Source organism: Melozone crissalis, unplaced genomic scaffold, assembly GCF_028551555.1.
Source record: "Melozone crissalis strain CALT ecotype California unplaced genomic scaffold, PUWL_Pcris_2 ptg000120l_1, whole genome shotgun sequence".
NCBI lineage: Eukaryota > Metazoa > Chordata > Aves > Passeriformes > Passerellidae > Melozone > Melozone crissalis.
In genome coordinates this window covers 7,385,738-7,392,840 of record NW_026535896.1, presented here as the reverse complement: position 1 = coordinate 7,392,840, position 7,103 = coordinate 7,385,738, and positions in this window count along the sequence as shown.

The following is a 7,103-nucleotide window of genomic DNA, read 5'->3' as shown; positions in this document are numbered from 1 at the left end:
TGATGTTCACTACTGTAACAGAAAGCTTCATGAAAACTGTACAGAAAATAGCAAATTTTAAAAGAGATAAGAATTACAGCATAAAATCCATGGGATGGGTTACAGCATGAGACACTCTCTAAGAGAAAATCTCTGTCTTTCAGCACCTCATCATGGTAAGATTTCATGAAGTGCCAAAGAAGGCGGCAAAATATCATTTGGGATATTACTGACTGGAGTTCAGCCTGGCCATCAGTAGGAATTGGGTTTGAACATCATGTAGATATACCACACACACTTTCCCTTCACTGAAAAATTCCTGTTTACAATGCATAAGCAATTGAGGATCAAAATGGATTGAAAGCATCTTAAACATGTCAAGTATTTCATTGTAGATGATCTGTGATCCAAATACTTCTTCCACCTTAGAGAGGGACAGAACAATTCTTCCATATCACGATGGTTTAAAATTCTATCAAGCAATGTTTTGTGCTGAAAAGATCTCACCTATTTTTTTCTGTTTTTCAAAGAAAATATTCCTAGACATACAAGACATGAGAACTAAGTAATTGAAAAGAAACAAATTAAATGAAAATGATTTGTAAATGGAATGAAATGAAAAGCTGTCTTTTAAATAGGAGCTAAATGTTCAACAGAATTTTTGTACCAGGCATTTGAACAATTGCACCAGCTCCTTTGCCCATAAAGAGAGGCATTTAGCATTTCAGTCTTTTCCAAGGTGTTCATGATCTGCTATGCTGATCTCTGTGTGTGCCTAGGTGTGTGTGGAAGGGGGGGCATGTGAACGGGAGTGTGTAGGTTTGCTTAACCCTTGTTGTGGCAGATTCATGTCTCCGCTCCACATTTTGTTTTAGAAAGGTCACACAGTGTGGATATGAAGTTTACTATCAACAAGAGATCAATTCCCAAACCATCCATTTGACTCTACCTTATAAATCATGTGCTTTGTTGCATATTTGATCAAACATACTTTCAAGCCAGATGGAGGAAGGAGAATGTGGGAATCCCTCCACTGTCTTGCGACTTTTATGCAAGTAGGTTTTCAAGAAAATCATCCTTTCTCTTTTCAATATGTCTGGAACAGGCATGATGGTGGTGTCAACCTGTTGGAGTTTTTCTTGCTGGGAGAAGTTGTACAAAAGGATTGGTTTTTCCATTGAGCAGTTAGTGAAACCAGCGCAGGAATACACTGGAAATTCAACTGGGGGTTCCTTTTCCCCGCAGACTCCTTCCAGAACGAGCTTGTCCGCTGAAGCTGACTCTTTTGCTCTCTTTTTGTTTCTTTCCTATTTTCTTGGCTTCTTTGCCACTATCTAGACAAATTTGGATCTTTTTTCCCAACTCAAATGGTTTCAATAGTCTGATAGTGATAATACATTTTTACAAGGAATTTTTAAAATCTTTCCTCCAGTTAAGAAAGTCAAGGACTTAGGTCTTTTTCTTCCCTTATCAATATTGCAATGAAATTGAGAAATAAAGACCAACTCTGTATTTTTGTTTTTAACCCAAGTAGATGATTCCCTTCCATTCATCCATTTTGTGGACCAATATTTGCCATTCTGATGTCAGTTGTCACTTCTTAACAGTAGACATTCTGTGACTATGTTGACAACACTTTGGGTGAAGATCCTAACTGGTCTTAGATACACATAGGGAGAAATTTGCTCAGCCAGTGTCAGTCTAATGCACGCGTATCAGAAGATCTTTCTATAGCTGGGAATTTTCCCCTGAAAGGGATTCAGTTAGGGAAGAGATACTTGTCCCAGAGTTTTATATTCTTCTTGAACACTGCTTAAGGAACTTAGATCCCATGTCCATTTGGATCTCTGTCTGCACAGAACTTTGTCATGCCAGTGCTTGAAGTGCATCTCCAAGAGAATTCACTAGCACAGAACGACTGAGAGTGGAAGGGCTTGGTGGGGCTAACCAGATCCAACCCCCCTGCTAAACCAGGATACCTAGAGCCTCTTGCCCAGGATTCTATCTGGGTGTACTTTTAATGTCTTCAAAGATCCAGGCTCCACAGTCTTTCTGGGCAGTCTGTGCCATGGTTCAGTCACCCTCACATTAAAAAATCTTTTGGTGATGTTCAAAGGCAATCTCCGGTATTTCAGAGTGTACCCACTGCCTCTTGTCTTTTCACTCAGCATCACTGAAAAGACACTGGTTCCCCCCCCTTAGCATTATTGCTTCCAGTATGTATGTGTGCTGCCATGCAGAGAAATGCCAAAAACCTCCCTGAGGCCCGGGCAGTCAAAATTCCGTTCATCGACCAGTCGATTCATCAGAGGAGTTTAAAAAGATGTTCAGAACAAAATTCCCCCGGAAAATCCATGCTGACGACCTGAGTTTGCTGTACTTCATGTGCCGGGCTAGGCTTTCCAGGAATAGCTGCTCCATAAACTTCCTGGAGATAATAAACAGGCTGGCTGGTTCGGAATCTTCCGAGCACACCTAATTGCCTTCTTTGAAGATAGGTGTCATTTGCTTTCATCCAGTCTTTAGCCTCTCTTCTCGTCTACATCTTAGCAAAAAGCTTTTCCACTCTGTCTGGCAAGGAGAAACTGTGCCAGCACAGAAAACATCTCCCATCGTGTTCTAGAAGCTGCACGGAGGTCTGCCGAGTGTTTTGCAAGAAGAGAAAGAAAGTTGTCCAAAAAAGCTTCCAATCGAGAGTTCATGTGATTAGAAACGGCAGGAGAGTGGTCAGGTACTGTTTTCTCTCAGTTGGCAAGCTGCGCACACAATCGCAGTGTTGTACAGCTTGTTTCATCACCTTGGCGAAGCTGCCGCTCTCTCCGGCTCCCGGAGACGAAGAAGCGGCTTCTTCGCGCAAAGACGATTCTCCCGCTCACAGTGCTCTGCGGAGTGCGGCTTCTGCCGAAAGAGGCCCGGGAGCGGTGCTTAGCTCTGCAGAGCACCGTACCTTCGTCTTTAGCCTCTCTTCTCGTCTACATCTGAGCAAAAAGCTTTTCCACTCTGTCTGGCAAGGAGAAACTGTGCCAGCACAGAAAACATCTCCCATCGTGTTCTAGAAGCTGCACGGAGGTCTGCCGAGTGTTTTGCAAGACGAGAAAGAAAGTTGTCCAAAACAGCTTCCAATCGAATGTTCATGTGATTAGAAATGGCCGGAGAGTGGTCAGGTACTGTTTTCTCTCAGTTGGCAATCTGCGCACACAATCGCAGTGTTGTACAGGGAGAAGTTGTACAAAAGGATTGGTTTTTCCATTGAGCAGTTAGTGAAACCAGCGCAGGAATACACTGGAAATTCAACTGGGGGTTCCTTTTCCCCGCAGACTACTTCCAGAACGAGCTTGTCCGCTGAAGCTGACTCTTTTGCTCTCTTTTTGTTTCTTTCCTATTTTCTTGGCTTCTTTGCCACTATCTAGACAAATTTGGATCTTTTTTCCCAACTCAAATGGTTTCAATAGTCTGATAGTGATAATACATTTTTACAAGGAATTTTTAAAATCTTTCCTCCAGTTAAGAAAGTCAAGGACTTAGGTCTTTTTCTTCCCTTATCAATATTGCAATGAAATTGAGAAATAAAGACCAACTCTGTATTTTTGTTTTTAACCCAAGTAGATGATTCCCTTCCATTCATCCATTTTGTGGACCAATATTTGCCATTCTGATGTCAGTTGTCACTTCTTAACAGTAGACATTCTGTGACTATGTTGACAACACTTTGGGTGAAGATCCTAACTGGTCTTAGATACACATAGGGAGAAATTTGCTCAGCCAGTGTCAGTCTAATGCACGCGTATCAGAAGATCTTTCTATAGCTGAGAATTTTCCCCTGAAAGGGATTCAGTTAGGGGAGAGATACTTGTCCCTAACGAGTTTTATATTCTTGCCCCTAAAGAGTTTTATATGCTTCTTGAACACTGCTTAAGGAACTTAGGTCCCATGTCCATTTGGATCTGTGTCTGCGCAGAACTTTGTCATGCCAGTGCTTGAAGTGCATCTCCAAGAGAATTCACTAGCACAGAACGACTGAGAGTGGAAAGGGTTGGTGGGGCTAACCAGATCCAACCCCCCTGCTAAACCAGGATACCTAGAGCCTCTTGCCCAGGATTCTATCTGGGTGTACTTTTAATGTCTTCAAAGATTCAGGCTCCACAGTCTTTCTGGGCAGTCTGTGCCATGGTTCAGTCACCCTCACATTAAAAAATCTTTTGGTGATGTTCAAAGGCAATCTCCGGTATTTCAGAGTGTACCCACTGCCTCTTGTCTTTTCACTCAGCATCACTGAAAAGACACTGGTTCCCTCCCCTTAGCATTATTGCTTCCAGTATGTATGTGTGCTGCCATGCAGAGAAATGCCAAAAACCTCCCTGAGGCCCAGGCAGTCAAAATTACGTTCATCGACCAGTCGATTCATCAGAGGAGTTTAAAAAGATGTTCAGCACAAAATTCCCCCGGAAAATCCATGCTGACGACCTGAGTTTGCCGTACTTCATGTGCCGGGCAAGGCTTTCCAGGAATAGCTGCTCCATAAACTTCCTGGAGATAAAAAACAGGCTGGCTGGTTCGGACTCTTCCGAGCACACCTAATTGCCTTCTTTGAAGATAGGTGTCATTTGCTTTCATCCAGTCTTTAGCGTCTCTACTCGTCTACATCTTAGCAAAAAGCTTTTCCACTCTGTCTGGCAAGGAGAAACTGTGCCAGCACAGAAAACATCTCCCATCGTCTTCTAGAGCTTGCACGGAGGTCTGCGAAGTGTTTTGCAAGAAGAGAAAGAAAGTTGTCAAAACAGCTTCCAATCCAATGTTCATGTGAATAGAAAAGGCAGGAGAGTGGTCAGGTACTGTTTTCTCTCAGTTGGCAAGCTGCGCACACAATCGCAGTGTTGTATAGCTTGTTTCATCACCTTTGCGAAGTTGCCGCTCTCTCCGGCTCCCGGAGACGAAGAAGCTGCTTCTTCGCGCAAAGACGATTCTGCCGCTCACAGTGCTCTGCGGTGTGCGGCTTCTGCCGAAAGACGCCCGGGAGCGGTGCTTAGCTCTGCAGAGCCCCGTACCTTCATCTTTAGCCTCTCTTCTCGTCTACATCTTAGCAAAAAGCTTTTCCACTGTGTCTGGCAAGGAGAAACTGTGCCATCACAGAAAACATCTCCCATCGTGTTCTAGAGGCTGCACGGAGGTCTGCCGAGTGTTTGGCAAGAAGAGAAAGAAAGTTGTCCAAAACAGCTTGCAATCGAATGTTCATGTGAATAGAAAAGGCAGGAGAGTGGTCAGGTACTGTTTTCTCTCAGTTGGCAAGCTGCGCACACAATCGCAGTGTTGTACAGCTTGTTTCATCAGCTTTGCGAAGTTGCCGCTCTCTCCGGCTCCCGGAGACGAAGAAGCTGCTTCTTCGCGCAAAGACGATTCTGCCGCTCACAGTGCTCTGCGGTGTGCGCCTTCTGCCGAAAGACGACCGGGAGCGGTGCTTAGCTCTGCAGAGCACCGTACCTTCGTCTTTAGCCTCTCTTCTCGTCTACATCTCAGCAGAAAGCTTTTCCACTCTCTCTGGCAAGGAGAAACTGTGCCAGCACAGAAAACATCTCCCATCGTGTTCTAGAGGCTGCACGGAGGTCTGCCGAGTGTTTTGCAAGAAAAGAAAGAAAGTTGTGCAAAACAGCTTGCAATCGAATGTTCATGTGAATAGAAAAGGCAGGAGAGTGTTCAGGTACTGTTTTCTCTCAGTTGGCAAGCTGCGCACACAATCGCAGTGTTGTACAGCTTGTTTCATCACCTTTGCGAAGTTGCCGCTCTCTCCAACTCCCGGAGGAGAAGAAGCGGCTTCTTCGCGCAAAGACGATTCTGCCGCTCACAGTGCTCTAAGGTGTGCGGCTTCTGCCGAAGGACGCCCAGGAGCGGGGCTTAGCTCTGCATAGCACCGTACCTTCATCTTTAGCCTCTCTTCTCGTCTACATCTCAGCAGAAAGCTTTTCCACTCTGTCTGGCAAGGAGAAACTGTGCCAGCACAGAAAACATCTCCCATCGTGTTCTAGAGGCTGCACGGAGGTCTGCCGAGTGTTTTGCAAGAAGAGAAAGAAAGTTGTCCAAAACAGCTTGCAATCGAATGTTCATGTGAATAGAAAAGGCAGGAGAGTGGTCAGGTACTGTTTTCTCTCATTTGGCAAGCTGCGCACACAATCGCAGTGTTGTACAGCTTGTTTCATCACCTTTGCGAAGTTGCCGCTCTGTCCGGCTCCCGGAGACGAAGAAGCTGCTTCTTCGCGCAAAGACGATTCTGCCGCTCACAGTGCTCTGCAGTGTGAGTCTTGTGCCGAAAGAGGCCCGGGAGCTGTGCTTAGCTCTGCAGAGCACCGTACCTTCGTCTTTAGCCTCTCTTCTCGTCTACATCTTAGCAAAAAGCTTTTCCACTCTGTCTGGCAAGGAGAAACTGTGCCAGCACAGAAAACATCTCCCATCGTGTTCTAGAGGCTGCACCGAGGTCTGCCGAGTGTTTTGCAAGAAGAGAAAGAAAGTTGTACAAAACAGCTTGCAATCGAATGTTCATGTGAATAGAAAAGGCAGGAGAGTGGTCAGGTACTGTTTTCTCTCACTTGGCAAGCTGCGCACACAATCGCAGTGTTGTACAGCTTGTTTCATCACCTTTGCCAAGCTGCCGCTCTGTCCGGCTCCCGGAGACGAAGAAGCTGCTTCTTCGCGCAAAGACGATTCTGCCGCTCACAGTGCTCTGCGGTGTGCGACTTCTGCCGAAAGACGCCCGGGAGCGGTGCTGAGCTCTGCAGAGCACCGTATCTTCGTCTTTAGCCTCTCTTCTCGTCTACATCGTAGCAAAAAGCTTTTCCACTCTGTCTGGCAAGGAGAAACTGTGCCAGCACAGAAAACATCTCCCATCGTGTTCTAGAAGCTGCACGAAGGTCTGCCGAGTGTTTTGCAAGAAGAGAAAGAAAGTTGTCCAAAACAGCTTGCAATCGAATGTTCATGTGAATAGAAAAGGCAGGAGAGTGGTCAGGTACATTCTTCTCTCAGTTGGCAAGCTGCGCACACAATCGCAGTGTTGTACAGCTTGTTCATCACCTTTGCGAAGTTGCCGCTCTCTCCGGCTCCCGGAGACGAAGAAGCTGCTTCTTTGCGCAAAGACG